The sequence below is a fragment of the Gorilla gorilla genome, chromosome 6 (genome assembly GCF_029281585.2).
Source record: "Gorilla gorilla gorilla isolate KB3781 chromosome 6, NHGRI_mGorGor1-v2.1_pri, whole genome shotgun sequence".
Lineage (NCBI taxonomy): Eukaryota > Metazoa > Chordata > Mammalia > Primates > Hominidae > Gorilla > Gorilla gorilla.
In genome coordinates this window covers 82,449,332-82,457,831 of record NC_073230.2, presented here as the reverse complement: position 1 = coordinate 82,457,831, position 8,500 = coordinate 82,449,332, and the positions used below count along the sequence as shown (strand labels likewise).

The following is an 8,500-nucleotide window of genomic DNA, read 5'->3' as shown; positions in this document are numbered from 1 at the left end:
TGAGGGCCACAAACAGCATCAAAGGAGGGAGCCCCGTTGCCCCCGGTGGAGAAAAGCCACAGAGCATGACTTTGTTCACTCCATGTGTCCCCCGGCACTTCCCTGGGTTGGTGACTGTCTTCAGAACTGCAGCCTGCAGGCCTGTCTGGGGTCCCGTGGCAGGAGTGTGACCTGGCACACTCCAGGGGCCACCACCAACCTGGATGGTGGTCAAAGAAGGCTGCCCGGAGGAGGAGGTGGAGCTTCAGCTGTTTTTTTCTGTCCAGGTTTGTGTGTGTGTGTGTGTGTATGTGTGTGTGTGTGTGTGTGTGTATGTTTGAGTCAGAGTTTTGCTCTTGTTGCCCAGGCTGGAGTGCAGTGGCGCAATCTCGGCTCACTGCAACTTCCACCTCCTGGGTTCAAGCGATTCTCCTGTCTCAGCCTCCTGACTAGCTGGGATTACGGGCCCATGCCACCACGCTGGCTAATTTTTGTATTTTTAGTAGAGATGGGGTTTCATCATATTGGTCAAGCTTGTCTCGAACTTCTGACCTCAGGTGATCTGCCTGCCTCGGCCTCCCAGAGTGCTGGGATTACAGGTGTGAGCCACCGTGCCGGGCCTATGCATGTATTTTTAACTACCTTCTATGCGTGGTTTTTGTATAAGGAAATGAAAATATTTCTTTGAAAACATGAGAAAGGAATATTTTAATACCAGGCAAAGAGGAGAGTTCCTGTAGTTTTGTTTGGACTGGGAAAGAGTTCACTCCTGTGCTGAGGGGCCCCTTTTCCATGGCTGCTGGGGCAATGGTGCCTGGACTCCTGGGTCCTGCCCCCTGAAGCTTGTGAACTGTGGGGCCTCTGCTGTTTTGGAAAGAGGCGGAGATGCAGTCCAGGAGGATCGAGCCGCTGGCGGGAAGGCACGGGGTGGGGGTGGCCGCTGTGGACATTCAGGACCCGCAGTGGTTCAGTGCGGCTGGAAGGCAGAGAGCAGCTGTTGTGGGGGGTAGCGGGTGGGCTTCTGTGCTAAATAGAGAGTTTGAACTTGGTCTCAAAGGCTACTGAGGCGACTGAAGGACTTCCAGCTGGCGGGAGGCAGGGCTGGCAGGTGGAGAGGGGAGGCTGTGGGGACAGTTTGGCAGTAATCAATCTAGGTGAGAAGTGTTAGCATCCCATCCGGGCAGGGCAGGGAGATGGAAAGGAGGAGTGGGTACCTAAAGCCACAAAGCCCAAGGCCTCAGAGACCAGTCGGATGGGGCTGTGGGGAGGAGGGGCAGCAGGACAGAGTCTGGCTCAGGGGCTGGGCAGCAGGTGGAGATAAACGACCTTTTTTTTTTTGAGTCAGGGTCTCGGTCTGTCGCCCAGGCTGGAGTGCAGTGGCACGATCATAGCTCACTGCAGCCTCAACCACCTGGGCTCAAGTGACCCTTCTGTCTCAGCCTCCCGAGTACCCAGGCCACAGGCACACGCCACGACCCCTGGCTAATTAAAACAATTTTTTTTTATAGAGACAAGGTCTTCCTATATTGCCCAGGCTGGTCTCAAACTCCTGGGCTCAAGCAATCCTCCCGCCTTGGCCTCCCAAAGCTCTGGGATTACAGGCGTGAACCACCATGCCTGGCTGATAAGTGACTTTCCTGTACCTTGTGTGGAGGGTACTGAGGTCCACACTGTGTGTGTGGCGGTCTCTTGACCTGTGTAGGAGGCGTTTTGAAAAAAACCAACCAACCCAAGTTTGGCAAGCCTGTTCAGGAACAGACCGCGACTCCAGCCACCTCTGAGACTTCTCCATCTCATCGCCTACCTCAATGTGAGAGCCCACATGAAGGTCAGCGTCAGCGACTTCACACTCCACTGGCACTCCTCGAGCACCCACAGCACGCCCAGCACAGAGTGACAGAAGCTCCCTTGGGACAGCCCTCATGGGCGCCACTGCAGTGATGCTGGGGCTGTCACCTGGCAGGAGAAAGTTCAGGGCTCTTTCTGGGATGCCATATGGCCCCTTTTCCAGAATCTACCTTTTCCACTGTACTTGTTTTCCAGAGACTGGCCTCCTGGTGCTGCTCCTGTCTTTGGGATTTCTCCAAAAGCAGCTACTAAACCTCCAGCACCCCCAAGCTTTTTCCCTTTTTGGGAGGCGACTGGGTCTGAATGGTTCTGCTAACTAGAGGGGCCGTTCTGCCTTGACCTGAGCAGTGGGGTAAGCTCAGCAGGAGGGAGCGGGAAGAGGGGCAGGACGGGACAATGGAGATTTGACTCAAGCCCCCCCACACCAATGCCCCTCCACAGCACATTTATATTTTTATTAATTCCATTTTTTTTCCCCAAGATGGAGTTTTGCTCTGTCACCCAGGCTGGAGTGCAGTGGTGCGATCTTGGCTCACTGCAACCTCCGCCTCCTGGGTTCAAGCAATTCCCCTGCCTCAGCCTCCTGAGTAACTGGAATTACAGGCACCCGCCACCACACCCAGCTATTTTTTGTATTTTTAGTAGAGACGGGTTTTCACCATGTTGGCCAGGCTGGTCTTGAACTCCTGACCTCGTGATCCACCCACCTCAGCCTCCCAAAGTGCTGGGATTACAGGTGTGAGCCAATGTGCCTGGCTTTCATTTTTATTTTTAACAATATTTTCTGGCCGGGCGCCGTGGCTCGCACTTGTAATCCCAGCACTTTCGGAGCCCGAGGTGGGCGGATCACTTGAGGTCATGAGTTCAAGACCAGCCAGGCCAACAAGGTGAAATCCCCATCTCTACCAAAAAACACACACACACAAATTAGCTGGGTGTGGTGGCGCATGCCTGTAGTTCCAGCTACGCGGGAGGCTGAGGTGGGAGAATTGCTTGAACCCAGGAGGTGGAGATTACAGTGAGCTGACATCGCATCACTGCACTCCAGCCTGGGCCACAGAGTGAGACCTTGTTTCAAAACAAAACAAAAAACAAAAAAAATTTTGTTATTTAAAAAAATATAGAGAGATGAGGTCTCACTCTGTGGCCCAGGCTGGTCTCAAACTCCCGGGCTCAAGCAATCCTCCCGTCTTCGCCGCCCAAAGTGCTGGGATTGCGGGCGTTAGCCACTGTGCCCAGCCTCAGCTGCACTTTCAGTTTGAATGGTTGGGAATTAAAGAATATCACATATATAAGATGAAACACTTTTTGGTTTATTACAATATTTATATTATATATATTATATATTGTTATTTATCTGCTGACATTTGACATTTCTGTCTCTTTCTAGAGTGTTTGCCTCCTGGACACACACACACACACACACACACTGGCTTAGCGGTCGCCGTGGGTGAAGTCCCTCTGCTGAGCATTACTGTGCCCTTATCACGACTGCGGTGGTCACAGCAGTCAGAGTGCTTAAGGGAAGCTTCTTCACCTGCCAGGAGAGAGCAGGTGCCGGGAAAGCAGCTCCACCTCTTCCCCGCACCAGCCCGGTTCCTGAGCCCGTAAAAGAAGGGGCCTCTAGCACTGATTTTCCCCGGAGGCTCAGGGCCCCCTAGGGCTCCCCTCTGCAGACAAGAGGGGCTGGCTGCCATCATTTCCGGGCTCCTGCCACTGTGCCTGGAGGACTGCCTGTGACCGTGCCCGCCGCCTTTCCTACTCTTGGAGGGCAAGGGTGGTCTCTGTGTCGGCCCCCAGTGCCCTTTCCTGGGGACTGTGTCTAGCATTTGGGTGGCAGAGAGAGGCCAAGTGCCCTTCTCAGCAGCGCCCTGGCACCCAGGCTCAGGCCATAGGCAGGGGGCCAAGGTGGGTGATGAAGTTCCCTGGGGCCACCAGGCTTGCCCAGAAAGCAAGGAGTGGGTTATGTCACCACCTATTGCCGGATCTGCTCAGCAAAGGTCAGCCTACCCTGAGTCTATCACTGATGGACATTTGGGTTGGTTCCAAGTCTTTGCTATTGTGAATAGTGCTGTAATAAACATACGTGTGCATGTGCCTTTATAGCAGCATGATTTATATTCCTTTGGGTATATACCCAGTAATGGGATGGCTGGGTCAAATGTTATTTCTAGTTTTCAATCCTTGAGGAATTGCCACACTGTCTTCCACAATGGTTGAACTAGTTTACAGTCCCACCAGCAGTGTAAAAGTGTTCCTATTTCTCCACATCCTCTCCAGCACCTGTTGTTTCCTGACTTTTTAATGATGGCCATTCTAACTGGTGTGAGAGGGTATCTCATTGTGGTTTTGATTTGCATCTCTCTGATGGCCAGAGATGATGATGATATTTTCATGATGATGAGCATTTTTTCGTGTGTCTGTTGGCTGCATAAATGTCTTCTTCTGAGAAGTGTCTGTTCATGTCCTTTGCCCACTTTTTGACGGGGTTGACAAACTTTTAAAAAGACTGTTCTGGCTGTATAGGCATGTTAGAGAAGGCTGAAAAGAGACAGCTGGGCAGGTGACAGTGCTGGTGGCTGATGCAGGGCTCAGCAGCAGGCAGAGTATGGTGTGGGGTCTGGGCCTTCCTGAATCGGGAGGGACTAAGGGGCGTCTCATGCCAGATGAAGCCAGACCGTGGTCATGAGGTCTGGAGGTGTAGATGTGGCAAACATCGCCAAGTTCCTGGTGACCTCTGAGAAAGCCACTCTTCTAGAGCCACCACTCCAGCAACGCGGGTTGAAGGGAGCACTGGGGGAGGGCAGGCACTTCCAGGGGAGGCCTCTTGATGATACCCTGGTCCCCTGGTGGCATCACCCGCCCTCCTCCTCCACAAAGAGAGGCAGTGCAGCCTGCTCCCCCAGGACTTGGTTTCTGCTCTCCAAGCTGATTCTGTCAGAAGGTGAGGCCCTGGAAGGTGGGGGCACAGGCCGGGGGCCTCCTAGGCCAGGCAGCACGCCCAGCCCTCGAGAAGGACCCATGGCCTGGATGGGTCCCTTTCCCAGCCCTTCGCTGCTGGGTTACATCTGAAATGCTCTGAAGTGTTTTTGGGGTGGCGGGAGGCAGGCAGTGAAGAGAGTACAACCAATGGGCAGCCTTCCCAAAAGAGGAGCCAGGAAATCCCGGAGCTGGAAGCTTGGAAATTCAAGGAAGACAGTGTCTTGGGGAGGAGGAAGTTTCAGAGTAGTAAAGTCAGGTCCGATCGGGACAAAGAAATGCCCGCTGGATCCGACGGCCCGAGCAGATCAGCAGCGAGATGGGACGGCAGCGGGGCAAGGAGTCACTGGCTGAGAGTGGAGAAGCCAGTGTAGACGGCACCCTTGAGGAAGGAGGGTGACCAAGGTCAGGGAGGGTAATGAGAGGGGACACGGGGTCGAGAAAGGCTTCGGGGCAGTGTGGGCACTGTGGGGGAGACCTGGAGGCACAGCTGTGGGTACTCGTGGAGGCTGAGAGGTGGGGCAGAACAGGGGAGGGGAGCCTCCTGCCTCAGCCCCATGAGGGAGCGTGGGACCCTGGGAAAGGCTCAGAGACGCCTGTGTGGGGCAGGGAGCCCAGGGTGTTGGGGTGCAGGAGGGTGAGGTGGCCTCAGGCCTGTGTGGGGCAGGGAGCCCGGGATGTCGGGGTGCAGGAGGGTGAGGTGGCCTCAGGGCTGTGTGGGGCAGGGAGCCCCGGGTGTTGGGGTGCAGGAGGGTGAGGTGGCCTCAGGCCTGCGTGCGGCAGGGAGCCTGGGGTGTCGGGGTACGGGAGGGTGTGGTGGCCTCAGGGCTGTGTGGGGCAGGGAGCCCGGGGTGTCAGGGTGCAGGAGGGTGAGGTGGCCTCAGGCCTGCGTGCGGCAGGGAGCCCGGGATGTCGGGGTGCAGGAGGGTGAGGTGGCCTCAGGGCTGTGTGGGGCAGGGATCCTGGGGTGTCGGGGTACAGGTGGGTGAGGTGGCCTCAGGGCTGTGTGGGGCAGGGATCCCGGGGTGTTGGGGTACAGGAGGGTGAGGTGGCCTCAGGGCTGTGTGTGGCAGGGAGCCCGGGGTGTCGGGGTACAGGAGGGTGAAGTAGCTTCAACTTTCCATTAAGCTGCTGGCATCAGCTCCCCACACTGGGAGCGGGCTTAGGGAACCCCAAGCCTGGTGTGCAGCGTTTTGTTATCAGGTGAATCAGAACCGCTGGCTCCAGAGCTTGAGCCCCAGCCCCACTAGCAAATGGCCTCCCCCTGCCCACTTGGGGACTCTGGAAGCTTAGCTGAGTCCACGCAATTCACTTATACTGGATCTTGCAAGGACAAGGAAGTGTTTTATTTATTTACAACAAAAACATTTGTAACATAATTCTGTCTTCAAAACAGAGAACCCTACAAAATACACAAAGCAATCTCTATTGGTGTTGACTTAGGGACATTCGCAGCCGGAAGCAGGGCTGGGACTGGGAGGGAAGCCAAGGACTAATTCCGTCTAAAGAAACAAGAAACTGCCTTTAAAAAAGTAGCAGTGTTCTACTTGTCAGTAGCTGCGCTTTCCCCTCCCTTCTGTTACGAACACGGAAAACAGAAAACAGCACCTGTGAAAACACGTTTCAGCCGCGTCCATGAGAGATGCGGCCACAGGACATTCCAGCCCCTGCTCCTGGAAGGTGGCTGCCACGGCTGCACTGGGAGCTCCCTTCCACTCCCCCAACGATGGAGAACCACAGCTCTCTCCCCTCGTTGGTAGGTGAAGAACCTGGGAATCAAACAGCCATTAAAAACATCTCAGGACTCAGCAGCTGCCACACGACGTCACAGTCACATGCGCTGAGGGCTAGCAGCTGAGGTCAGGGAAGTGCATGGCCGGTGACCACACAGGAGCCAAGAGACAGATGCCATCACCGTGTGGCCCTACTAGATGGGCTCTGGGAAAATTTTTTTTTTTTTTTTTGAGACAGAGCCTTACTCTGTCACCCAGCTGGAGTGCAGTAGCACAGGCTCTGCTCACTGCAACCTCTGCCTCCCGGGTTCAAGTGATTCTCCTGCTTCAGCCTCCTGAGTAGCTGGGATTACAGGCACGCACCACCACGCCTGGATACTTTTTTTTTTGCATTTTTAGTAGAGACAGGATTTCGTCATGTTGGCCAGGCTGGTCTCGAATTCCTGACCTCAAGTGATCTGCCTGCCTCTGCCTCTCAAAGTGCTGGGATTACAGGCGTGAGCTACCCTTTCCCTTCTCTTTCCTCCCTACCCCAATACAACCAAAGGAGCCAGCACCTGAGAGAGGGAAGACGAGGTGGGGTGTCAGGAACAGACCCCTTTCCAGTCAGACTTCCAGAACCACAGGCAACGGGACAGAAGTAAGTAAAGACTGAGGTGGTGGCCAGGCGCATTGGCTCACACCTGTAATCAAAGCAGTTTGGGAGGCTGAGGCGGGCGGATCACTTGACATCAGTAGTTCGAGACCAGCCTAGCCAACATGATTAAACCCCATCTCTACTAAAAATACAAAAATTAGCCAGGCGTGGTGGCTGGTGCCTGAAATCCCAGCTACTTGGGAGACTAAGGCAGGGAGAATTGCTTATACCCGGGAGGCAGAGGTTGCAGTGAGCCAAGATCGCACCACTGCACTCCTGCCTGAGTGACAGAGTGAGACTCCGTCTCAGAAAAAAAAAAAAAAACCAAACCAAACAAAAACAAACAAACATTTCCATAACATGATAAGAAAAAAATACAGCTCAGCCAAAGCCAGCATGGTGTTTAATGGTGGAGCGAGCAGCAGCTCCATTACGGTCATGAGGCACACCCATCGCTACTGTTCTGGAAGCATGCACCCCACCATCAGGCTCTGAATAAGACATGAGAGGAGGGCCAGGCACGGTGGCTCATGCCTGTAATCCCAGCACTTTGGGAGGCCAAGCTGGGGGGATCACCTGAGGTCAGGAGTTCAAAATCAGCCTGGCCAACATGGTGAAACCTCGTTTCTACTAAAAATACAAAAATTAGCTGGGCGTGGTGGCAGGCACCTGTAATCCCAGCTACTCGGGAGGCTGAGGCAGGAGAATCGCTTGAACCCAGGAGGCAGAGGTTGCAGTGAGCCGAGATCACGCCACTGTACTCCAGCCTGGGTGACAAGAGTGAAACTCTGTCTTCTGAGGGGAAACAAAAAAGATACAAGAGGAGAAGACAAAATGACCATTACCTGCATATGGTATCACATGCCTGATGCATGCAGTGAAACTGATAGAACTCACAGAATTAATGACAGAGTTATCAAAAATAACTTAAAAACATCAGAAAGGTGTTTGGTTACAAAGAAACAATTAGGCAATTTACAGAAAGGCCACCTCAGTCTGGAAACATGTGAACAGAGACCTGGTCAGGGAACTGCTAATGCTAGTGATGAGATCCTATTTGAGATACACCACCCTGGCAAATATTAAAAAGTCTAGCAATCCAAATGATGGCAAAGTGACGGAATGGAATCTCTCAGACACTACCAAGGGCAAACTGGTACAGCCACTGGAGAGGTCAGTTTAGCATGACCTAGTTCAGGCAAAGACACACCCATCACAATCAGTGATAGGACTTTGTCACAGAAAAGTCAGGCGTGAGGATAGCTCCATGGCCATGTTTCTGTGTGTCTATCTCATCTCCAACTACCTACCTGCCTCCTAATCA

General features: G+C 53.8%; 1 protein-coding gene and 1 long non-coding RNA gene across 6 annotated transcripts in view; one reads left to right on the top strand and one right to left on the bottom strand.

Moving 5' to 3' along the window:
• Positions 1–736: 736 nt before the first annotated feature.
• The window catches only part of FKBP6 (FKBP prolyl isomerase family member 6 (inactive)), a 35,822-nt gene continuing 28,058 nt past the window's right edge, over positions 737–8,500 (bottom strand). For 3 of the 5 annotated variants that reach the window (XM_004045551.5, XM_019031762.4, XM_063708598.1), the window contains one exon: positions 6,131–6,575. The gene's annotated coding sequence lies outside the window, so the exon portion shown is untranslated. The other 2 variants (XM_019031761.4, XM_055392717.2) reach the window with 2 other exon arrangements.
• LOC134758927 (uncharacterized) lies at positions 1,625–3,930 on the top strand. The gene is made up of 2 exons (XR_010134691.1): positions 1,625–2,179; positions 3,218–3,930. It is a non-coding gene; the product is annotated as an uncharacterized lncRNA (long non-coding RNA).